Here is a 26,477-nt window from a genome sequence, read left to right on the forward strand (position 1 = left end):
TTCTATTTGTCCAAGGGATTGAATAGAAAAATAAAGGTGCCACAGTAGAAAGAAAGAAAGAAAGAAAGAAAGAAAGAAAGAAAGAAAGAAAGAAAGAAAGAAAGAAAGAAAGAATGAATTACAAAAGGCTGGGCTGGTAGAATGCCAAGGTCCATTTTCTGTTGCGATAATGAATACCCGAGGCTAGGCATGGACACTGGGCCCATCAACCCCCATCGTGTGTGATGGAGGAAGGAAACAGCACCCCCATCCCCACCTGAACGGCAGTTACCGGCAGTTAATGGTGGCCTGGGAAACAGGAGATACGTTCTGCATGATGGGGCGGCTGGGTGTGGTGAAAGCGTCACCTCTCCATACTTACGCAGGGGGCCTGATTCAAACCCGGTGGGTCAGACAAACGTTTTGAAAAGGATAGGTCGCATGTAATTTCTGAGGCTAAGAGTCCAAGATCAGATGGTCCCAACTATCAGGTGGTGAGGATCACCTGGAAGAGAACATGCTGTGAGACAGGAAGCAAGAGAGATGCAACCTGTGGCTCTTACAATCTTTCCGCCCCCTCTTCCACAAAGTTCCCTGAGCCGTGATGGGTGGGTTTTAAGTCTGCTTCAGTGATGGGCTCTTGGGAGCCTCTGGATCTCTGCTTTGGTAGGTGTTGGGTGTCCTCAGGGTCTGTCTCCTTCACCCTGACGCGGATTATCAAGTTCACCATGGAAGCAGCGCTCTTGCTGTTTTCCCCAGTTCCTCTGTGGATTCAGCTGTGGCCTGGCTGAAGTGCGAGGAAGAGTTTATCTCCTGGGGTCTCGCTGCCTTCTGAAAAAGAAGAACAGATCCTCCACCCGACAATGACGTCAGCACAGATGAAATTGGCTAAGCATGACTACACGGGAGAGAATTTGATGGATGCAACCCATCTTTTAGCCAAAGACTAGTTGGAGCTTGACATTGGAGAGCATAATCCTTGCCCCCATAGGATTCAGACCCGGTTCCCAGTTCCAGATGTGGGTTCCTTGCCGCTTAGCAGATCTCTGAGCCAAACAGAAAGCCACTGGTTACCCACCAAGGCTGTGTGCCACTGCCGCACCTCTTGCCAGGCCAATGGCTTCTGGGTAGCTCTGACAGACCCCTGCTTGCTCAGATCGTTGTTGGTCACTTTCCCCCAGTAGCTCATGTAGAACTTTCCAGCACGAGACAGGCTAACTGTCTCAGGATCTGCCCTGCTCGGGATTCCAGCCAGGTCTCTCCGTGTTCCACGTTGGCTGCCTACAGTGACTTCAGCAATAGGGTCTTACTTACCTTTTGCCTCAGGTGGGTAATCAAACGTTTTGACAGTCAGGCTTTTTCTTCAAAATTTATTTATTTGAGAGCGACAGACACAGAGAGAAAGACAGATAGAGGGAGAGAAAGAGAATGGGTGCGCCAGGGCCTCCAGCCACTGCAAACGAACTCCAGACGCGTGCACCCCCTTGTGCATCTGGCTAACGTGGGACCTGGGGAACCGAGCCTCGAACCAGGGTCCTTAGGCTTCACAGGCAAGCGCTTAACCGCTAAGCCATCTCTCCAGCCCAGGCTTTTTCTTTGATAAGAACTCACTCCTGCAGGGAACTAACCAGTGTTAGTTAATCTCTTCTAAGTGGTCTGATTTCTACCCACCTCTTGGACATTCGATCACCTTTCTATTGCTTTGCTAGGGACCAAGTCTCCACCGATGAACCCTTGAGAAAAGAAGGAATGCATGACATAACGCAGAGCAAAGCTACTTCGTTTTGAGTTCACTGGGACAAATCAGAACTTACTTCATGGCTAAAGTAGGAACACTCTCAGTCTTAGAAGGAACCCCACATTTTTCAGGGGCTCTCTCCTCCATCACTAGCCTCTCTGTAGAAATTGCACAGGTTGAAGCCGGGCATGGTGGCACATGCCTTCAACCCCAGCACTCAAGAGGCAGAGGTGGGAGGATCGCCATGAGTTCGAGGCCACCCTGAGACTCTATAGTGAATTCCAGGTCAGCCTGAGCTAGAGTTTGACCCTACCTCAAAAAAATAAAAAACATTTTTATGGGCCTGGAGAGATGGCTTAGTGGTTAGGGCATTTGCCTGCAAAGCCTAAGGACCCAGGTTCAAGTCCCCAGAACCCACATAAGCCAGATGCACAAGGTGGTGCATGCATCTGGAGTTTGTCTGCAGGGGCCGGAGGCCCTGGTGCACCCATTCTCTGCTTGTGTGTATCTTCCTCTTTCTCTCTCTCTCATAAATAAATCAATTAAAATATTTTTAAGGGCTGCAGAAATGGCCTCGCAGTCAAGCACTTGCCCATGAACCCGAAGGGCCCCGGTTCGAGGCTCGATTCCCCAGGACCCACGTTAGCCAGATGCACAAGGTGGTGCATGCATCTGGAGTTCATTTGCAGTCACTGGTGAACCCATTCTCCCTCTCTCTCTCTCTCTCTCTCTCTCTCTCTCTCTCTCTCTCTGTCTCTCTCTCCGTCTCTCTCTGTGCCTCTTTCTCTGTCTGTCCTGTCGCTCTCAAATAAATAAATAAAAATAAATGAAAAAATTTAAAAAATTTTTTAAATATTTTTATTTATTTATGAGCAAAGAGAGAGAGAGCCACCAGGGCCTCTTGCCGCTGCAAACTCCAGATGCATGCACCATGTTGTGCATCTGGCTTTATGTGGGTACTAGGGAATTGAACCCTGGACATCAGGGTTTTGCAAGCAAGCAGCTTTAACTGATAAGCAGTCTTCCCAGACCCTTTTTAAAACGTTTAAATGAGAGCCTCCACACATATAGACAATATACCATGATCATAATGCCCTCCCACACTCTTCCTTTTCCCACTCCAATATTCCCCCCTCCACTGGAGCCCTCTTCTTTCCAACTAGTCTCTTCTATTTTGTTTTTTCTGTTTTGTTTTAATTTTTTTGTTTATTTTTATTTATTTATTTGAGAGCGACAGACAGAGAGAAAGAGGCAGAGAGAGAATGAGCATGCCAGGGCCTCCAGCCACTGCAAACGAACTCCAGATGCGTGCACCCCCTTGTGCATCTGGCTAACGTGGGTCCTGGGGAATCGAGCCTCGAACCGGGGTCCTTAGGCTTCACAGGCAAGCGCTTAACCGCTAAGCCATCTCTCCAGCCCCAGTCTCTTCTATTTTGATGTCACCATGTTCCCGCTCCTACTATGCAGTTCTCGCAAAGGCGGCCTCGGCAACTACGAGGTCATGAACACGACAGCCACTTTACATCTGAAAGACAGTTTTACGAAGCACTCTGTGGTGGTTTGATTCAGGTGTCCCTCATAAACTCAGGTGTTCTGAATGCTAGCTTCCCAGCTGATGGAGATTTGGGAATTAGCGCCCCCTGGAGGCAGGGTGTAGTGTTGGGGGCGGGCTTATGGGTGTTATAGCCAGTGTCCCCTTGCCAGTGTTTGGCACACTCTCCTGTTGCTATTGTCCACCTGATGTTGGCCAGGAAGTGATGTCCACCCTCTGCTCATGCCATTGTTTTCCCCTGCCATCGTGGAACTTCCCCCTGGAGCCTGTAAGCCAAAATAAACCTTTTTTTCCCCCTCCCACCAGCTGCTCTTGGTTGGGTGATTTCTACCAGCAATGAGATCCTGACTGCAACACGGCTCTTTTGGTTCATTTTTTTGGGGGGGGGTTCATTTTTTAATTTATTTATTTGAGAGTGATAGAGAGAGAGAGAGGCAGATAGAGAGAGAGAGAATGGGCGCACCAGGGCTTCCAGCCTCTGCAAACGAACTCCAGACGCGTGCGCCCCCTTGTGCATCTGGCTAACGTGGGACCTGGGGAACCGAGCCTCGAACCGGGGTCCTTAGGCTTCACAGGCAAGCGCTTAACCGCTAAGCCATCTCTCCAGCCCCTTCTCCCGACTCTTTGCACTCCTTCTGCCTCCTCTTCTGCAGCAGCCTCAGAGCCTCGAGGAGGTGCTGGACATGTGTCCTTCTGCACCAACCACTTGGCTGTCCCTTCTTCTCAGCACTCTGGGTGGAGTTGGGTCTCCCCAGGGAGGGGTCACCACCTTCGGGAAAGAGAGGTTTCTGTAAACCAGATTGAGGGTGACCACTCACCGTGGCACCACACATTGTGCCAGCCTGGCCCCTGGCATTGCATAGCAGGCTTGCCTCCTACCCTGTGTGCCACGGAACCATGTCCTAAGAAGGCTTGCGTGCATTCTGGAGGCTTCTGGGAATTGGAACAGTATTACCAGAAAGCGCTTCTGCTGCCTCCTGCCTTCCTCCTCTGCCACCTTTTGCTCTTCACACGAAGCTGCAGCGAATGGAGAATGTCAGGATACCAGGCATCCAGCACCCCGTGAGAGATGTCTTTATGCGATGAGATTCTTCACCCATATAGCCACCTCTTCCCATAGGGCACCAACATGAAGTATAAGCCATTCAACAGACTGGAACATAATGGGCGGGGATAGACTCTTAAATGTAAATAGAAATGAAATTACTCATCAAAAAAAAAAAAAAAGGAGCGTACTCTCACTTTGGGTAGAGAATCTTCTCTTTTCAGATGGCAGTGACCTTGGGATGACTCAGAAGGTATCATGGTGCTGGAAAGAAGTGACTGGAGTACTGAGTAACATCTCGATCACACCTTCCAAGGCCCAGAGTCTAATGTGGAAGAGGTGGTGGAAAGAATGTAAGAGCCAAAGGAAGTGCTTACAACGTGCTCCTCCAGACACAAAATGGTCTGGATATCCATGACCTCACAGTGCCTGACACTACCTACACAAGACCCTCATAAGAGGAGGAAAAGATCATGACATCAAAATAAAAGAGAGACTGATTGAGAGGGGGAGGGGATATGATGGAGAGTGGAATTTCAAAGGGGAAAGTGGGGGAGGGGAGGGATGGCATTACCATGGGATATTTTTTATAATCATGGAAAATGTTAATAAAAATTGAGCGTAACATTAATAGGTGAGCATAAACATGAATTTAGAGGGCGGTTTGGTGGGAACTATCTGCATTTAGTCTGACAACAGTAATAGATGCCCCCCGCACACACATGTGGGTCTTATGACCGCCCAAGCCACAGGCTTGGGTTACATGTTCAGGACCAGGCATGAGTCCCTTCCCATGAAGCAGGTCTGAAATCCAATCAGAGAACAGTTGGCTTCCCCAATAACAAACAAGCCACCATCCCACTCGTTGGCACACTTGGCCTGGCTGGCCCAGCTGTAAAGCTTGCTTGGATCCACTGCTGGTTAAATGCAGCGGTGATTTTTCTCCACCAACAAGCTACCTAGCTCCTTCCAGCATCCTGACAGCTAGTGCCCTTGGAGTTTGGAGACAAGTGTCCACTATGTAGCCCAGGATGGCCTCCAAGTTGCAATCCCCCTGCCTCTGCTTCTCAAGTGCTGGCACGACAGGGCGTGTGCCACCATGCCTGGCCATGCTCGTGATTTTGATAACTTACAGTAACATTCGTTTAAACCTATTCACTTCATGTGCTTGAGTCATAAGAAACCATGGCAACAGGGACAAGTTAAATAATCCCCACCATGAACTAACCACCATTCAGTTCCTAGAACTGTGAATGATATCGTAGGTGGAAAAACAATTACAGAGGTGATGAAGGATATTTGGACGGTGACAATAACGTGTTCTCTCCAGGTGTGCTCTGAGCGAAGTCACATGTACCCTTATAAGAGCAGGAAGAAATGTGGTACACACAAGCAGGCAATGACCAAGGGGCAGACATTGGGGTGCAGCCGCCATGATCCACAGAAGCCTGCCAGCCCCAGAAGCTGGGGTGGGCAAGGCTTGACGCTCCCTCCAAAACTCCAGAGAGCCTCGCGGCTCACTGACCCCAGCTCCCGTCCCAGTGGCGCTAAGTCAGACCACCAAGGCGCGCTAACTCTTAGCGGCTGTCACAAGAAACTCATATACTCTCAAGGTACAAGGACGCTATGTGATGACAGAAATGGATGAAATAGGGCTGGAGAGATGGCTTAGAGGTTAAGCGTTTGCCTGTGAAGCCTAAGGACCCTGGTTCGAGGCTCAGTTCCCCAGGACCCACGTTAGCCAGATGCACAAGGGGGCGCACGCGTCTGGAGTTCGTTTGCAGTGGCTGGAGGCCCTTGCGCGCCCATTCTCTCCCTTTCTCTCTCTCTCTCTGCCTCTTTCTCTCTCTGTCTGCCACTCTCAAATAAATAAAGAAAAGTAACAAAACAAATTTTAAAAAATGAATGAAATAAAGTGAACACACTATTACTAAATTAAGAAAATATTCATGGAAGCCCATGAGTTGTTTTTTTAAATATATTTTATTTATTTACTTATTTTATATATATATATATATATATATATATATAGAGAGAGAGAGAGAGAGAGAGAGAGAAAGAGAGAGAGAGAGAGAGAGAATGGGCACGCCAGGGCCTTCAGCCACTGTAAAGTAAGTCCAGACACATGCACCCCCTTGTGCATCTGTGGGTCCTGGAGAATCGAACCAGGATCCTTTAGCTCTGCAGGCAAGCACCTTAACTGCTAAGCCATCTCTCCAGCCCCCATGAGTTGTTGTTGTTGTTTTTTAAATAAAATACTGTGCTTGATCATCCTTTGGTTGTATTAAGACCTCTGACATCATGGTTTCTCTGATAATAAAGGACAATTCATATGCAAAAGCAGTCGCGTGACTGTTTTATTTATTTATTTGCAAGGACAGAGAGGAGGAGAATGGATGCACCAGGGTCTTTAACCTCTGCAAAACAGACAAACTCCAGATGCACGTGCCACTCTCTGCATCCCGCTTCACGTGGGTACTGGGGAATGGAACCTAAGTCGTTAGGCTTTCCACACAAGTATCTTAACCATTGAGCAATCTCTCTGACCCATGACTTTTTTTTATTTTTTATTGACAACTTCCATAATTATAGACAATAAACCATGGTAATTCCCTCCACTTCCCCACTCTCCCCTTCACAACTCCACCCTCCATCATATCCCCTCCCCCCTCTCAATCAGTCTCTCTTTTATTTTGATGTCATCATCTTTTCCTCCTCTTATGATGGTCTTGTGTAGGTAGTGTCAGGCACTGTGAGGTCACGGATATCCAGTCCATTTTGTGTCTGGAGGAGCACGTTGTAAGGAGTCCTACCCTTCCTTTGGCTCTTACATTCTTTCCGCCACATCTTCCGCAATGCACCCTGAGCCTTGGAGGGTGTGACAGAGATGTCTCCATGCTGGGCTCTCCTCCAGAAGCCATTGTAAGTCTTTCATACTTGGTCTTTCTAAGTTCAGCCTTATGAGGGCGGCACAACCTTCCCGAACCACACCACAAAGTATCGATTAAGTGATAATGCACAAGTTTAATGGGGAGCATTTTTTTAAATTTATTTTTATTTATTTATTTGAGAGCAACAGACAGAAAGAGAAAGAGGCAGACAGAGAGAAAATGGGCGCACCAGGACCTCCAGTCACTGCAAGCGAACTCCAGACGCATGAGCCCCCTTGTGTATCTGGCTTACATGGGTCCTGGGGAATCGAGCCTCGAACCGGGGTCCTTAGGCCTCACAGGCAAGAGCTTAACCGCTAAGCCATCTCTCTAGCCAAGGGGGAGCATATTACATTCAAAGCGTCACAGTGATCCACTGCAAAATCACAATACCCCGCTGGAAACACTTTGCTCCACTGGGATATGACGTAACACTGGCGTTAAGTGACATCTTCACTCCCCATTGTGACATCACAATATTCACTTCAAAATCATTCTGCTACAGCATCAAACATCTCACAGTGCCACACACTGTCCATAACGCTACCTACAGCAACACCAAAATGGCCCCATGTGAGATCACAAAACCACACTGGCCCGTCACAGTATCCACGGCGGCATTACAGTGGCCCTGTGATATCACAGTGATACACAGGGGCATCACAATAACCCAGTATAAAATGACAGTTTTCCACTGTGACATAAGAAATCATAACGTCACATGGCAATGCTACAAGGTGACATAAAAGTGCCCAATTGAGACATCACAATTTACCGCTGTGGATTGCGTGGGAACGAAGCGGTAGCCAGGCTGATGCTAAATTCCCTCACTATTTCAGTTTCCTTGTATGGCTCCTGAGCAGCAGCCTTGCAAAGAAATAAGAAAAGAGGGGAGCCAGGCGTGGTGGCGCACGCCTTTAACCCCAGCACTCGGGAGGCAGAGGTAGGAGGATCACCGTGAGTTCGAGGCCACCCTGAGACTACACAGTGAATTCCAGGTCAGCCTGAGATAGAGCGATACCCTACCTCAAAAAACCAAAAGAAAATAAAGAAGGGCTGGAGAGATGGCTTAGCGGTTAAGCGCTTGCCTGTGAAGCCTAAGGACCTCAGTTCAAGGCTCACGATTCCCCAGGACCCACGATAGCCAGATGCACAAGGGGGTGCACGCATCTGGAGTTCATTTGCAGTGGCTGGAAGCCCTGGCACACCCATTCTCTCTGTCTGTTGCTCTCAAATAAATAAATAAAAATTAAAAATAAATTTAAAAAAAAAGAAAAGAGGGAGCTGGAGAGATGGCTTAGCGATTAAGGCATATGCATGCAAAACCCAAGGACCAAGGTTCACTTTTCCAGGTCCCACGTAAGCTAGATACACAAGAGGGCACATGCATCTAGAGTTCGTTTGCAGTGGCTGGAGGCCCTGGTGTACCCATTTTCTCTCTCTCTCTCTCTCTCTCTCTCTCTCTTTTCTCTGTCTCTCTCTTTCTCTCAATCTCTCTGTCTCAAATAAATAGATAAAACAGATAAATAAAATGTCTTTTAAAAGTTATAGAAAAAAAGAAATAAGAAAAGATATCTTGGGCTGGAGAGATGGCTTAGCAGTTAAGCGCATGCCTGTGAAGCCTAAGTACCCCGGTTCGAGGCTCAGTTCCCCAGGTCCCACGTTAGCCAGATGCACAAGGGGGCGCGCGCGTCTGGAGTTCGTTTGCACAGGCTGGAAGCCCTGGCGCGCCCATTCTCTCTCTCTCCCTCTATCTGTCTTTCTCTCTGTGTCTGTCGCTCTCAAATAAATAAAGTTTAAAAAAAAAAGAAAAGAAAAGATATCTTGAGTATATTTGGATAACAGCAGACAAGAATGACAAGCCCATTGAAATGCCATCAGAAGATGGTGGGACAGGGCTTCTATCCACTGTAATCCCAGTTTCCAGGGCCATGAGAGCTACGCTCCAGGAATCCAGCGTCTCAGTGCATGAGAGATGGCTGTGTGGTAGAAGGAATTCTGCACAGCCCTGACTCTGGCTGGAGAAGCCTGGTATCCTTTGCCGACTATCCCAAAGATATTAGAAGGAAGAACGGGTGAGACAAGTGCTCCGTCAGCAGCAAAAGGGAAAAGAACTCAAACCAGAACTCTGCCTCCCGAGTGCTGGGATTAAAGGCATGCGCCACCACACCCGGCTTATCTGTTTTATCTATTTATTTGAGACAGAGAGAGATTGAGAAAAGGAGAGAGACAGAGAATGAGAGAGAGAAAGAGAGAGAGAAAACGTCTGACTTAATAACACTGGCTGTCCAGTGGAGAACAGCTGGACAGAATCTCCAGTACCTTTGGAGAAGTTCTTGGGGTCCTCGTCAAGAGAGATATTAAACCGGGTCATCCAAAAGGGGGACAGCATACAATACCCAGGTGAAATCAATGTCACAGCGGCGCGTGACAGATGGGTGATGGTGTGACTGTAAACTTCCTCATTCTAACCAAAGCCCACACAGGCCTTTGAGGGGCAGAAAGGTGTTTGTTGGTGTTGCAGTCCGGTTCCCATTGCTGTTAGAAATCACCCAACCAAGAGCAGCTTCTGGGAAAAAGAGATTTATTTTGGCTTACAGGCTCGAGGGGAAGCTTCATGATGGCAGGGGAAAACGATGGCATGAGCAGAGGGTGGACATCACTCCCTGGCCAACATAAGATGGACCACAGCAACAGGAGGGTGTGCCAAACACTGGCAAGGGGAAACTGGCTATAAAGCCCATAAGCCCACCCACAACAATACACTCCCTCCAGGAGGCATTAATTCCCAAATATCCATCAGCTGGGAACCTAGCATTCAGAACACCTAAGTTTATGGAGGACACCTGAATCAAACCACCACATTCCGCCCCTGGCCCCCATAAACTGATATCCATACATGATGTAAAATATAATGCATTAAGTCTGACTTTAAAAGTCCCTATAGTTTTTATCAATTCCAATGATGTTTATACATCCCCATAGTTCAAGATCTTTTAACTGAGCCGTAATACCAAAAAATAACCTCAAAAAACCCATAATAGCACAGAATAAATATTCACACTGCAATAGATGGCATTGGGCATAGCAAAGAAACATTTAACCAATACAAGATTTAAAACAACCAGGGCAAACATCAAACTCTGTAGCTTCAAGTCCAGCAACTCAAACCAGTGACAAATCTCCAAGTCCGAGAATTCTAACCAGCAACAAGTCTCTGGCATCCCAATTCCGCCCCTCCAGCTAGGCTACTCACAGTCCTGGGAAACTTCATCGGGGCCGGCAGCTCCTCAGCAGCCATCTCATGGTCCGGCATCTCCACTGGGTCTCCGCTGCAAGCCACAGTTCATCCTCATGGCCCCATGGGGTCTCTATGCAGGCAACCAGCAAACCTGCTTCACACTGCCCACGGCCATTTCCAAAACATAAGACCATGTTGCATACTCAATGACCCTCTTTCCAGCATTTCTTATACTCCACAATACCAGGTAGGTGCCAATTTGTTAATCCAGGGGGGAATAAAGCAGACTTTGAAGAACAGGACCCTCCTTGAGCACTCAGGCCCTTTCAAAAGAGTCTACGTTCTTCTTGTTGCCCCAGCGCAGGTCAGCTAGCCCAGTCTCAAAGGTTATAATCTCTCAGTTGCAGCTGAACGGGCAACAGTTCACCCAAAGATTTTTCTTTCTGTGCCATATCCCTCTGCACACACCAGTTCATTTCTACGCAAAGCAACCCTGCACAACTTCTCAGGACATGGGCACAAGAGCAAGCTTCTCACACAGACTGCTAGTCCAGTCCAGGCAAAGCTCTTTCTCACCCTCATAAACCAAACCTCACAGTCCATAGTTCTTACTGCATTCAGGTCTTGCAGCTCTGACCGGAATAGTCCATCAAGCTGTACTTACAGCACTGCAAGGCATCTCTTAGGCCAAGGTTTCAACTCCTTCCACATTCCTCTTGAAAATCAGCTCCAAAAGGCCAAAGCCACAGTCAGGTGTCCAGCAGCAACCTCACTCCTCGGTACCACTTTACTGTTGCAGTCCGGTTCGCATTGCTGGTAGAAATCACCCAACCAAGAGCAGCTTCTGGGAAAAAGAGATTTATTTTGGCTTAACAGACTCAAGGGGAAGCTCCACGATGGCAAGGGAAAACGATGGCATGAGCAGAGGGTGGACATCACTCCCTGGCCAACATAAGGTGGACCACAGCAACAGGAGGGTGTGCCAAAGACTGGCATGGGGAAACTGGCTATAAACCCTTAAGCCGGCCCCCAACAATACACTCCCTCCAGAGGCATTAATTCCCAAATCTCCATCAGCTGGGAACCTAGCATTCAGAACACCTGAGTTTATGGGGGACACCTGAATCAAACCACCACAGTTGGATATTGTACAGACGACATGACAGCCGGTGAGCTGAGGCATCTCTTTGGTCAGTATGGCAAGGTGGTAGATGTCGTCATTCTGCCTTTGTCTCATCAAGTGTCTTTATTCATTTTTTTATAATTTGTTTGTTTATTTTTATTTATTTATTTGAGAGCGACAGACACAGAGAGGAAGACAGATAGAGGGAGAGAGAGAGAATGGGCGCGCCAGGGCTTCCAGCCTCTGCAAACGAACTCCAGACGCATGCGCCCCCTTGTGCATCTGGCTCACGTGGGTCCTGGGGAATCGAGTCTTGAACCGGGGTCCTTAGGCTTCACAGGCAAGCGCTTAACCACTAAGCCATCTCTCCAGCCCAAGTGTCTTTATCCTTACATTTGCTTAAGGGGCTGGGATGTAGTGTCCCAGTGTGTGCCTTGTGCAATGCACAGAGCCCTGCATCTGGGCCCTAGCCGCACAAAGCCATGTAAAGAATCAGTCGTTCCAGCTGCCCCATCCTTGTTTACTCGGGATAAAGCCTACGGACCCAGATTCTGTTGGGTGATCTTCATATATTTTTCAGTATGTGGCCTTTGGGAGGTATTACATAGCGTTTATAAACAAAAATATTGGGCTGGAGAGATGGCTGAGCAGTTAAGGCATTTCTCTGCAAAGCCTAAGGACCCATGTTCAACTCTCCAGATCCCACATAAGCCAGGCGCACAAGGTGGAGCATGCATCTGGAGTTTGATTACAGTGGCTGAGGCCCTGGTGCACCAATTCTGTCTCTTTTTCATTAAAAAAAAGAAGGCCATGGCTGGAGGGATGGCTTAGTGGCTAAGGGGTTTGTCTGCAAAGTCAAAGGACACAAGTTCGATTCCCCAGTACTCACGTAAGCCAGATGCACAAGGGGCACATGTGTCTGGAGTTTGCTTGCAGTGGCTGGAGGCCCTGGAGCACCCATTCTCTTTCTCTATCTCCCTCTTTCTCTGTCAAATAAATAAATTAAAAAAAAAAAACATTTAAAAAGGCCAATCTTTTGGGCTTGCCTCAAAAAAATTAAAATAAAATGGTGAGAATTCAAAATTTTCTGAACTCACATACTGCAAAATACATGTGTACTAAGAATTTTCTAAATTGGCTTGTTCAGTGTGGAGTATATTTGGCATTTTTCTTTAAAAGAAAGAGGAAAAGTTAACTCAACTTTATGTTTTATTTCACAGAGGGCTGAAATACTGAAAAGTGAGCTGCTGCTTATCTGGTTGGAAAAGCAGCACACTACAATTGATGCTCAAAAGGTGTCTTCTGCAATATTCCATCCTTGGACTGACTTGTGAAGTGAATTCTTTGCATGTTCAAACTGAAAACTATTGGTGAGAATTGGAAATACGTTTTTTGCCCCTTATTTTAATTTGAGTCCCCTCATATGGCATTTTCCATTAGGAAAAAATCTCCTTTTGGGAAAATGTGATATCATAGTGTTTGGTTGTTTTGTTTTTGGTTTTGGTTTGTTTGTTTCTGCGCTTGCTTGCTTTTTAAATATTTTATTTATTTATTTGGCGGAGAAAGAGGGATACGGGGAAAGAGAGAGAGAATGGGCGCTCCAGGGCCTCCAGCCACTGCAAACGAACTCCAGACGCGGGCGCGCCCTTGTGCATCTGGCTAACGTGGGACCTGGGGAACCGAGCCTCGAACCGGGGTCCTTAGGCTTCACAGGCAAGCGCTTAACCGCTAAGCCATCTCTCCAGTCCTTGGTTTTGTTTTATAACACTTCTCTCCCCTCATATAACAAAAATACAATAAGAAGCCTGCGTTTAATGCGTGCAATTCATCTGATTGCGCATGTTTATGGAAGAAGCTTTCGTTGAAAGCAGTGCTGTAAATATCCTGCCATGAGAACACTTCTGTCTACGTGCTCTCTCATCCAAGAATTCATCATCCCGGGCTGCATCTTTGATGGTCCCATCTTTTTAAGCATGAATGCCATTGTTTCTATTTTATTCATTTAGTTGAAATAGCAAGAAAGAGACACAGAGAGAGAGAGAGAGAGAGAGAATGGGCACGCCAGGGCCTCCAGCCACTGCAAACGAAATCCAGACGCGTGCGCCCCCTTGTGCATCTGGCTAACGTGGGACCTGGAGAACCGAGCCTCGAACCGGGGTCCTTAGGCTTCACAGGCAAGCGCTTAACCGCTAAGCCATCTCTCCAGCCCTGTCTGAACTTTTGAAACCTTGAGTGGGACCGACAGTGGTGCAGAGGCATTGAAAGGCTAGCGTGAGCAAAGAAAAAGAGAGAGAGGGTATGCAGAGGCTTGGTGGTGCAAAATGGATATATAGATATAGATATAGATATAGATATGGATATGGATATGGATATGGATATGGATATGGATATGGATATGGATATGGATTTGGATATGGATATGGATATAGATATAGATATAGATATAGATATAGATATAGATATAGATATAGATATAGATATATTTTAAATTTGGCAAGACGTGTCACTCAATCCTGTGGCTTTGGGGAGAGAGTGTGTAGAGAGCAATAATAAGAAGTAATGTATGAATGGGGCTTTTTTGCATTCAAAGGACACCCACATCTGTTGGAAGACTTTTGAGCTCTGCTCTTCGATAACCCACGTTAGCTGACTGCGTTCAGTGAGATGGTATTTGTACTTCCCGCCCCCTCTGTCAAGTGCTGTGGAGGCCGCGTGGCAAGCGCTCCCCTCTGGGACTGATCTGGAAGTGTGGGGACATGCGCTGAAGCTGAGGGGTTCACGGTGGGTGTGCTCTGGATGAGAACTTGGGAGCAGAGTTCACTGGTGAGTTCAGGTGTCTCCAAGAAGGGTGGAAGGCACTGGAGAGACGGCTTAGTGGTTAAGGCAATTGCCCGCAAAGCCAAGGGACCCTGGTTCGATTCCCCAGGACCCACATTAGCCAGATGCACAAGGGGGTGCATGCATCTAGAGTTCGTCTGCAGTGGCTGGAGGTCCTGGCGTGCCCATTCTCTCTTTCTCTCTCTCTCTCTCTCTCTCTCTCTCTCTCTCTCTCTCTCTCTGCCTCTCTCTCTAATAAATAAATAAAATTTTAAAAAAGAAGGGTGGAGCCAGGCGTGGTGGTGCACGCCTTTAATCCCAGCACTTGGGAGGCAGAGGTAGGAGGATCGCCGTGAGTTCGAGGCCACCCTGAGACACCATAGTGAATTCCAGTCAGCCTGGGCTAGAGTGAGACCCTACCCCGAAAAACCAAAAATAAAAATAAAAATAAAAAAGAAGGGTGGAAGTTCTCATGGCTGATAGCTACCCCTAAGAATGCTGCTCACTGTGATTCTGTGTCTTGAGCCTGCATGCTTTTTATTTTATTTTTATTTCTAATGTTTGAGGCTAGCCCAACAAACTGGCCCTTTTATGAGAAGGAGTGAGAGCAAGAGAAACTGAGAGAAAGAATTAGCATGTCAGGGCCTCCAGCCGCTGTAATCAAATGCCAGGTGCACGCGCCCCCTAGTGGGCAAGGGCAACCTTGCGTGCTTGCGTCTCCTCGTATGCCTGGCTTACATGGGATCTGGAGAGTCGAACATGGGTCCTCAGGCTTTGCAGGCAAGTGCTTTAACTGCTGAGCCATCTCTCCAGCCCTCAGATGCTTTTTTTTTTTTTTTTTTTGGTTTTTCGAGGTAGGGTCTCACTCTAGCCCAGGCTGACCTGGAATTCACTATGGAGTCTCAGGGTGGCCTTGAACTCACAGCGATCCTCCTACCTCTGCCTCCCAAGTGCTGGGATGAAAGGCGTGCGCCACCACGCCCGGCTCAGATGCTTTTTAATAACAGTTGCCAATGTTGAAAAATCTTGAGTAAAACTGATTTAAATTTAATTTAAAAAAAAATTACCACTGTGACATCTCACAATTCTAAACTATTAATATCAAAAGGCTGAGCTTGAGGGAGAAATCTCCCACGCCTGGGGATTCTATCTAGCTAAGAAACTTACAAGCTGTCTAGTCGGCTTGGAGACTGAGAAAGGGCAAGAATGGCTCGGGATGGGCTGCGTCCGGAGGGTCCCCACTCTGGGAGTTAGGCCAGAAAGTGTGGCCGGGGGAAGCTCGGTCTCAATGGGTTGTTTCTAAATGCTAACTTCTAAATGTTAATTTTCAGGTCCAGCTTGCCTCTTCTTTCAATGCTTATTCCTTCAATAGAATTATAAGTTTAGCCGGGCATGGTGGCGCACGCCTTTAATCCCAGCACTCGGGAGGCAGAGGTAGGAGGATCACCATGAGTTCGAGGCCACCCTGAGACTACATAGTGCATTCCAGGTCACCCTGGGCTAGAGGGAGACCCTGCCTCGAGAAACCAAAATAAAATTAAAAAAAAAAAAAAGAATTATAAGTTACTACTGAACTTTCAACAATCCATCAATCAGTTTAGCACCCTTTCAAGTATACATAAGAACAGCCCCAAAATACTTAACCCCATCCACAAATTCACCCCTCAGTTCAGTTTCCCACTTTCAGGGGCTCCCATCCTTGTTAACGGGTGCCTTCTTGCTTGTCTGAGGCGTCTGCCCGTACTGTGTCTCTGAATCCTGTTTCATGAAGCCTATTATACACTCCTCTACTGGCCTCATGGGTGTCTGGTGGCCCAGACCAATAGGGCTGGATAGTTATTCACTCTGCTACAGCTCCCCAGGAGACCAGAAAGCCACTGGGCCTCTCCCGTTTCACACTGAGACCACCCAATGCCACAGGGCCCGGCTGTGACTCACAGTGTCCCACGAAGTGATATTATCAAGTGCCCAGCTGCCACATCACGATCTGAAAAGGTGATGCCGCACGACCCACCCTTGTGACATCGCAGTGTGCCCACGCTGACATCTCAATGTCCCACTGTGACACCCCAACGCCCCACTCTGCCCTGATGGCGCAGGGCTGTGATGCATATTGCCTGGCGGTCTCATCGAAACCCCCAAACTGCGACACTGCGACGCCATACTGTCACCCCAGAGTGCCTGCCACCTTGTAACAACAGAACGCCCCACTGAAACATCACGATACCACACCGTGACACCGTGATGCCCAACGGTGACGTCCGGACACCACTTGGTGACCTCGCTGTGGTCAGGTACTGGATGGAAGGCAAGCACTGCGGTATCAGAATTGGGCCTGGTGATGTCACGTCAGGGTATTGTGATGTCACCGTGGGACACTGTCATCACCAACATTGTGATGATACCGTGGGACATTGAGGTGCCACGTAGGTACATAGTTCAGCAGCAAGGAGAATATTATATCACAGCAAGGAGCTGTGATGACCAAATCGGGTATTTTGAGCCGGGCGTGGTGGCGCACGCCTTTCATCCCAGCACTCGGGAGGCAGAGGTAGGAGGATTGCTGTCAGTTCGAGGCCACCCTGAGACTCCATAGTGAATTCCAAGTCAGCCTGGGCTAGAGTGAAACCCTACCTCGAACAACACCCCCCCTCAAAAAAAAAATATATATATATATGGTATTTTGGGTGACATAGTAAGGAATAATTGTGATCTTACAGGGTGTCTTTGTGATGCCACTATGAGGCATTTTGACGTCAGAAGTAGGATATCATGCTGTCACTGTGGGGAATTCTGATAACATTACTTTAATGTTGTGATGTTACGTTCGCAATATGTGACGACCTGTGGGAATGGGGATGTCACAATGGTGCCTTGTGATGTAACGTTGTATTTGGGTATCACAATGGGCATTTGGATGTGGGTTGGGAATTGTTTTGTCACAGTGGGGTTGTATTTTATTTGTTTATATATTTTTATTTTTAATTATGTTTTTGACAGAGAGAAAGAGGAAGAGAGAGAATGTGTGTACCAGGACCTCCAGCCTATGCAAAGGAACTCCAGACACGTGCGCCCTCTTGTGCATCTGACTAACGTGGGTCCTGGGGAATCGAACCTGGGTCCTTTAGCTTTGCAGGCAAATGCCTTAACCGCTAAGCCATCCCTCCAGCCCCCTCCTCCACAGTGAGGTTTTATGATGGCACAGTGGAGCATGTGTCATCAGCATGTAGAACTCTTCCTTGTGAAGCCGCATTGGATCTTGTTATATCTCACTGGGACATTGTGATATCACAGTGCGGCAATATGCCATCGTCGTTGGATACTGTGATGTCCTAACAGAAGATGACAATGTTAAAATGGGGCCTTGTGATGTTGAAGTGATTCGTTATGATTCCGCCTGGGATATTGTGAGGTTATGCAATGGGGTATTGTGAAGTTAAGTGGGGGATTTGGTGTGGCAGTTGGCCATTGTGAGGCTACTATGGGTAACTGTGATGAAACAGTTATACAAAGATGCATAAATAGGGCTGGAGAGATGGCTTAGCAGTTAAGCGCTTGCCTGTGAAGCCTAAGGACCCCGGTTCGAGGCTCGGTTCCCCAGGTCCCACGTTAGCCAGATGCACAAGGGGGCGCACGCGTCTGGAGTTCGTTTGCAGAGGCTGGAAGCCCTGGCGCGCCCATTCTCTCTCTCTCCCTCTATCTGTCTTTCTCTCTGTGTCTGTCGCTCTCAAATAAATAAATTAAAAAAAAAATTAAAAAAAAAAAAAGATGCATAAATATAAACAAGTGTAGGATGATGATGTCACATCGGTGCGTGGCGCAGTACCCGCAAAGTACTCTGATGACGCTGGAGGAATTATAACATCTCAGGGGGGAATCGTCCTGTCATAGCTGTGACTGAGGTCACCATGCACGTTGTAATACACAGCGGGTAATTGTGATATCAAAGTGAGGCACTGTGTTGGCATAATTGTGTTTTGTAGTGCCACAGAGGGGAATGTGACGTCACAGTTGGAATTTGTGACGATATGATTCTGTATTTTTATGCCCCAAGGAGAACTCTGGTGTCAGAGTGGGGCACTTTGAAGTCCCCATTTTGTATTTGATGTCATTGCGGCGTCACGGTATTGTATGGTGATGTCACAGTGGAACATTGTGCGGTCACAGTTTGGACAATGTTTCGTCGGTGTTGAATTGTGATGTGAAAAGAGGGTGATAACTGTGAACGTCCCGCTGGAGTATTTTGAATTCACAGTTGGGCGTTGTGATGTCACAGTTAGGCATTGTGTGGCTATGTTGCGGCATTTTGATGTTACACAAGGCCGTTTTCATACTGCAGTGAGCTATATACCGCAGCAAAAGCTTGTTGTTGTGATACAATGGGCATTATGACCGCACGGTGAAGAGTTATGGTTTATTCTTGGATATTGTAATGTCATACTTGGCGCCGTGAGGAATAGTGATGTCAGCGTTCATGGTAATATCACAGAGGGTAACTTAATGTCAAATCAGGTATCTATTGATTCTATTGTTATGTCACAGCGGGGGATTTTTTTTTTTAATTTTATTTGTATATATTTGAGAGAGACAGACAGAGAGAGAGAAAGAGGCAGAGAGAGAGAGAGAATGGGCGCACCAGGGCCTCCAGCCACTGCAAACGAACTCCAGACGCGTGCGCCCCCTTGTGCATCTGGCTAACGTGGGTCCTGGGGAATCAAGCCTCGAACTGGGGTCCTTAGGCTTTGCAGGCAAACGCTTAACCGCTAAGCCGTCTCTCCAGGTCCACAGTGGGGAATTTTGATGTCACAGTAGGGTATTGTTGTAGTTACCATCACGTTATTGGCACAAAGCAACTAGGTGATCCTAAATGAGAACCACATGTAAGATAAAATAAACATGGGAAGGTGATGGTGATAACCTTTTGAGCACCTTAACTATTCGGCAGAGGTAGTGTGATGTCATTGTGAATCCAGAGGCCTGCACAGGCGCGTATCCTGTGGTACACGATGGGGCTACAGTGTTCGAAGTGATCTTCCGGTAAGGACAAGGTGTTCTTATCTTGGTTTCTTATTTTCACTGTCTTTATTCCATACCTGCACTTGCAATAATGAAAATTATATATTAAGCAGAAAACAAGATCCATTTACAACATCTATCTTGGTCAAAAAATAAAACAAAAAAAAAAAAAAAGCTCAATACCCTGGCCAGTACTCTCACAGAAACAACTAAAAAAAAAAAAAAAACTAGGGCTGGAGAGATGGCTTAGCAGTTAAGCGCTTGCCTATGAAGCCTAAGGACCCCGGTTCGAGGCTCAGTTCCCCAGGTCCCACGTTAGCCAGATGCACAAGGGGGCGCACGCATCTGGAGTTCGTTTGCAGAGGCTGGAAGCCCTGGCACGCCCATTCTTTCTCTCTCCCTCTATCTGTCTTTCTCTTTGTGTCTGTCGCTCTCAAATAAATAAATAAACTAGAAAAAGACATAAAATATCTGTCAAATACATCAATGAAAGGCAAAACAGTAATGACTTCTCCTAAACAAAGAAGAAGTGGAAGAGGAAACTAGAGAATTAACTTGAGAAGCTTACATGTTCAATTGTCAAGGATAGACACAAAAAGAATTGAACACTGTATGACTTCTAAACTAGTTATGAGGAAAGTGGGTGAAACGAGAACAGAAAGAATTAAAAATAACAAAGGTGGGCTGGAGAGATGGCTTAGCGGTTAAGCGCTTGCCTGTGAAGCCTAAGGACCCCAGTTCGAGGCTCAATTCCCCAGGACCCATGTTAGCCAGATGCACAAGGGAGCGCACAAATCTGGAGTTCGTTTGCAGTGGCTGGAGGCCCTGGTGCGCCCAATTTCTCTCTCTATCTGCCTCTTTCTCTCTCTCTGTCACTCTCAAATAAATAAACAAAATTCTTTAAAAAACATAACAAAGGCAAAAGTATATGGCAGCTATTAACTCAAATGGAGTATAATAAATGAAACTGAAGCAAAGGGTCCAATTTTAAAACAAAGGTGGCCAAACTGAATTAAAACATGGAGCTGCATTAACTTAGAAAAGCAAGTATCAAATAAAAACAAGGCAGAAAGAGTCAAAAGAAAAGGATGAGGAGAAAGGTCAAGAAAATAATAACCAGAAGAAAACTGGGATGCCTCTATTGGGAATTTTATGTTTGTTTGTTTCATTTTCAAGGTAGGGTCTCACTCTGGCCCAGGCTGACCTGGAATTCACTATGGAGTCTCAGGGTGGCCTCGAACTCTCGGTGATCCTCCTACCTCTGCCTTCCAAGTACTGGGATTAAAGGTGTGTGCCACCATGTCCTGCTCTCTTGGGAATTTTATAGACCAGATTATAGATAATAGATTAGTGAGGAGGGATAGACAGATGATAGATAGATAGATAGATAGATAGATAGATAGATAGATAGATAGATAGAATGTAGATAGATAGATGATAGACAGATGGCAGAAGATGCTGGTTCACTTCCATAATCGTAGCAGAGAGATGTCACCAAACAGCCAGAAACGCACAACCACCACAGCTCAAAGCACTCCCGATACACCTCAGGGCTGCACTCAAGATCTACCCCCAAACACACCTTAGGGCTGGCCTCTAAGATCTGCTCCCAGTGACATACCTCTTCCCCCAGTAGGTCTCTGTCCACTGGAGACTCGATATTTAAGCCTGCCGGGCGTGGTAGCACACGCCTTTCATCCCAGCACTCGGGAGGCAGAGGTAGGAGGATCGCCGTGAGTTTGAGGCCACCCTGAGACTCCATAGTGAATTCCAGGTCAGCCTGAGCTAGAGTGAGAGCCTACCTCGAAAAACCAAAAAAAAAAAAAAAAAAATCAATATTTAAGCCTGGGTCTATGGGGCCATACATTTAAACCACCAGAGGGGTAATCAACTGCTCTCTGATTAGAGATGAGTCTCCACTCAATGGGAGGGAAGTCAGGCCTGGTACTGAGAACCAAGTCTATGACTTAGGGAAGATTATAGACCTTAGAAGGAAGCTCCCACTGTTATTTGGCTAAAAGAAGAGATTGTGTCCATCAAAGTTAAAAAAAAAAAAAAAAGTTCTCTAATTACCTGTATTTATCCTCTTTGATCAATGCTGCTCTCACTCTTGATTACAGAACCTGCTTTCTCAGATGGTACCAAATGACAGGAAGACCCATCAGAATGACAAGGACAACGTAGCACAAGACGAGTCACCTTGATCGTATTTGTCAGGGCCTAGGAAACATCACAGAAGAAGTGGCTGATGAAATACGAGTGCTGCTCTCACCGTTGGCCTGACAACCTCCTCCAGGGAGACGGCGGTAAACACCGAGGAGACTCGAAACTCATCAAAGCCAAAAGCCAGGGCGTGCAGAGAGCTCAACACTAAAGGAGACTTATAACACACCCATTGAGGTTCAGCAAACAGTGCGGAAGACAGGGGTGGAAAGATTGTAAGAGCCACAGAGTGGGAAGGGGAACTCTGAGGCACTGGAATAAGGGCAGGGGAGAAGGGAGGTAAGAGTGTAACCTGATGGGAAAATGACCTACTTGCAATGTGTTTATATACTGAAGTTTTAGAGGCATGGAAAGTGACTCAGCAGTTAAGGTGATTGTCTGCAGAGCCTAACCACCTGGGTTCAATTCCCCAGTACCCATGTAAAGTCAGATGCACAAAATGGTACATGTTCTAGAGTTCGTTTGCAGTGGCTTAAGGGCTAGGGCTACCATTCCCCCTCACCTTGAAAATAAAAATACTTAAAAAAAAAAAAAAAAAAAAGAACAGGGCTAGAGAGATGGCTTAGTGGTTAAGGCCCTTGCCTGCAAAACCAAAGGACCCAGGTTCAATTCCTCAGGACCCACGTAAGCCAGATGCCAGGTGGTGCATGTGTCTGGAGTTCATTTGTAGTGGCTGAGGCCCTGGCACACCCATTCTCTTTTGATCTACCTTTTTCTCTCTCCCTCTTATCTTATGCTCTCTTAATTAATAAGAGAATGAGGCACCCATTTTCTCGTCCTCCAGAAACTCCTGGCCCACGCAGAGGAATGGCCAGACCATCTGTGAGCTTTCCTCGTGAGACTGTGGTCGGGTTATTAAACGAAACTAATGACAAGGATTTTCCTATTGTTCATTTGAGAGCAGCAACAAGTTGATTCGTTTTAACATATCAACAAGAGTCAATGAAATGGTTTAAGGGGAGATATCGGCTCTAACAAATTTGCTCATTGTCAGTTTTCATTCTTCATAGTTGTATATATTCCTATGAATTTTGACCTAGTTACAATCATACTATTAAAAAAGAAAGCTCAGAGCCGGGCGTGGTGGCGCACCCCATTAATCCCAGCACTCGGGAGGCAGAGTTAGAAGGATCGCCATGAATTTGAAGCCACCCTACATAGTCAATTCCAGGTCAGCCTGAGCTACAATGAGACCCTACCTTGGAAAACCAAAAAATAAAAAAAGAAAAAGAAGGAGGAGGAGGAGAAGGAGAAGGAGAAAGCAAGCTCGGGGCTGGAGGAATGGCTTAGCAGTTAAGGAGTTTGCCTGCAAAGCCAAAGGACCTCGGTTCGGTTCCCCAGGACCCACGTTAGCCAGCTGCACAAGGAGGCACATGCGTCTGGGGTTCATTTGCAGTGGCTGGAGGTCCTGGCGTGCCCATTCTCTCTACCTCTCTCTCTCTCTCTCTCTCTCTCTCTTTCCCTCTCTCAAATAAATCAATAAAAATAAAATATTTTAAAAAGGAATGTGTACATCTCCACATCCATGGCATCCTCTTCAGACCCCAGGAAACGGCCTTTCACTGACCCGGTGATGCCAATGCAGACCCAGGGACGGGAGGGTAGGATGCTTGAGAAGAACATATCAGAACCTGGCAAGAGAAGAGAAATGGGGCTGGAAATGGCTTAGCGGTTAAGCGCTTGCCTGTGAAGCCTAAGGACCCCGGTTCAAGGCTCGATTCCCCAGGACCCACGTTAGCCAGATGCACAAGGGGGCGCACGCATCTGGAGTTTGTTTGCAGAGGCTGGAAGCCCTGGCGCGCCCATTCTCTCTCCCTCCCTCTATCTGTCTTTCTCTCTGTGTCTGTCACTCTCAAATAAATAAATTAAAAATTAAAAAAAAAATTTAAAAAATAAATAAATAAATAAATAAAATAAAATAAAAAAGAGAAGAGAAATGGGCCTGGACCGTCAGTTTGCTAGGAGGCTAGGAAAGTGTGGTTTTGAACAGGAAATATGGGAGAGTGGCATAAGATGGTTGGGAGAAGGAAAGGGAAAGTAGGAATGACTCGGGAGACCTCCTGTAACAAGGAAAGAGGATAACAGAGTCACAGACCAGACTCTACCTACCAAATGATAGGCCTAAATAGTGTGATGTTCACAGAGATGCACATGGGTTCATATGGCATGCTTAGAACTCCATGTGGTGGGGTGGGGAAGAGCTGTTGCAATATTGTTATAACTTGTGAGAGCAAGCGTGGTTTCTTAATCATCTGTGTTACTATTTCATTGTATTGAAGAAGAGAAAACAAACCACATTAACAGGCAATTCCAAAAAGGAAACAGTAAAAAGCCAATAAACATACCAAAAGTGCATCAACAAAACACACATTACAACAATAACAGAGCAATTTCCCCATGCATTGGGTAGGATTACTTAAATGATAATATCCAGTGGATTTCAGAGCATTCACACAAGTGCAAAATTGGCGTTTCTGAAGGAAAAGTCAGCAGTATACGTCAGGGGGCTTTTAAAATATATAGTCTATTAGTCAATGACAGTGATTAATATGTATTCCAATTTGCACGTTGCAAGATAATCATGCCTGGTAAGTGCCCAAATTTGGATTGGAGCCCAGGTACATCAACTCCAAAGATCAAGGACCCACCAAAATTTGCAGGATGAGTCTCAGTCAGGCAAATGGGATGTCGAACACTCTCACTGTAACTAGTAAGAGCCACGTTTTAGCCCGAGGAACACCTAATTCCGAACCAAACAAGACAGCCCACTAAGCATTAAGAAACCTACATTACCAATTCATATTGCAATGATGGGCTTAGCAAGGTTATCGTAACAAGAAAGTTCTTACCATTCACATGAATAAATTCATGTACACCTCTCAATAGATTTAAGATGCCCGTGCTAGAACTCGGATAAAAAGAACTTTCACTTGAGATGCAAAGCTCCAATTACCTCGTAGACTCAAGCTTAAGCCACTTAGCATTATTGTGAAAGTCTTTGTCATAAAAGCAAAGACATGATAAGCAGGATTTCACAAGGTATCGGCCCCTTCTCCAGTCAGCCGGTTGCCATGAGATTTTTTTCTTTTTTACAAGGTCAGTTGTTAACAAGGGCGAAGAGAACTCGGATGCAAGCTGTTCTCACTGAATGAACACATTTCGGGGCTGTAGAGATGGCTTAGTGGTTAAGGCGCTTGCCTGCAAAACCTTAAGGATCCCGGTTTGATTCCCCAGGACCCACGTAAGCCAGATGCACAAGGGGGCGCATTGCAACTGGAGTTGGTTTACAATGATTGGAGGCCCTGGCGTGCCCATTCTCTCTCTCTCTCTCCTTCTGTGTCTCTGATAAATAAACAAAAATAAAATACTTTTTTAAAAATTTGGCCAGGCGTGGTGGCACAGTCCTTTAGTCCCAACACTCGGGAGGCAGAGGTAGGAGGATCACCAAGAGTTTGAGGCCACCCTGAGAATAGTGAAATCCAGGTCAGCCTGGGCTAGAATGAGACCCTACCTCAGAAAAAAAAATAATAATTAACACATTTCAAAGGCTAGAGCCTGGCAGGTGGCAATGCTAATCAAGTGAAGGATAGCCTTTGATTCTGTTCAAAATAGGATATGCCACAAGTGACCCCAAGTCCTTCCCTCACCCCTTCTCAAGCCATTAGCTGAACATCATATTTCATATTGCTGTCAGCGCAGGCGCCACCAAACACACAGTTCAAATAACAGAAAGAACACGGGTGACCAAGGCAGCTTATTAACTCTGCCTGGGAACCTCTGGGCTCACCTAGGGCTGGGTCCAAGGTATTCTTTCAATTTGCCAAAAGTAATGAGGAGCTAGCCCTCAGCCAATTACCCCGAACACCTCACCGGAGGAGGACGAGCGGAGAAGATTCAAAGTCAGTTGTGCGTGACAATTGCCAGGGGAGGCTTAGGCCACGGGAAATTTCAGAAAGTGTGATTTAAGTAGGATGTCATCCTCAGGAAAAAAAAAAAAAAAAAAAAAAAAAAACCCTAGGTGCCGAAATCCCATTGCATCACGTCCATCATGGATGAATCAGATCTGTTTATACCTGACCGACCATAGCTTAAAGGCATGGGCTGCAGAACCAACCAGGTGTGTGTGAATTGGACCACCTCCACAAATACGTGGTCAGGGCAAAACACAGCAAGCACGAACCAATGTACTAGACTCTTCTATATAAAGAGGACGTGGTCCTTAACAACACAAGCCAAATGTCCCTTTGAAAATTGCCCCGCTGTTGCAATCTAGTGCAAAAACCCTTCCTGGTATATTTTCTTTGCCTAGCAGACCAGAGACAGTATCGCAGGGGTACACCTTTCACTTCCGCTGCTGGCACCCCACTTAGGTCAAGCCCAGGTCATTTTGTGCTGGGCAATAGTGGATCATAACTATCGTCTCAGCATTCGGGGGCACAGAGAAAGAGAGAGAGACTGAGGCAGGAGGATTGCCCAGGGTTCAAGGTCAGCCTGGGCTAAAGTGGGTGTGGCAGTTTGATTCAGGTGTCCCCCATAAATTTAGGTGTTCTGAACGCTAGGTCCCCAGCTGATGGCAATTTGGGAATTAATGCCTCATGGAGGCCGTGTAGTGTTGGGGGCAGGCGTATGGGTGTAACAACCAGCTTCCTCTTGCCAGTGCTTGGCACACTCTCTGTCTGCTATTGTCCACCTGATGTTGGCCAGGGGGTGATGTCCACCCTCTGCTCATGCCATTGTTTTCCCTGCCATCATGGAGCTTGCCCTAGAGTCTGTAAGCCAAAATAAACCCTTTCCTCCCACAAGCTGCTCTTGG

General features: G+C 46.7%; 1 pseudogene; it reads left to right on the forward strand.

Moving 5' to 3' along the window:
• LOC123456381 overlaps positions 1–16,447 on the forward strand; it is a 105,471-nt pseudogene extending 89,024 nt beyond the window's left edge.
• Positions 16,448–26,477: the final 10,030 nt, after the last annotated feature.

The sequence above is a fragment of the Jaculus jaculus genome, chromosome 21 (assembly GCF_020740685.1).
Source record: "Jaculus jaculus isolate mJacJac1 chromosome 21, mJacJac1.mat.Y.cur, whole genome shotgun sequence".
NCBI lineage: Eukaryota > Metazoa > Chordata > Mammalia > Rodentia > Dipodidae > Jaculus > Jaculus jaculus.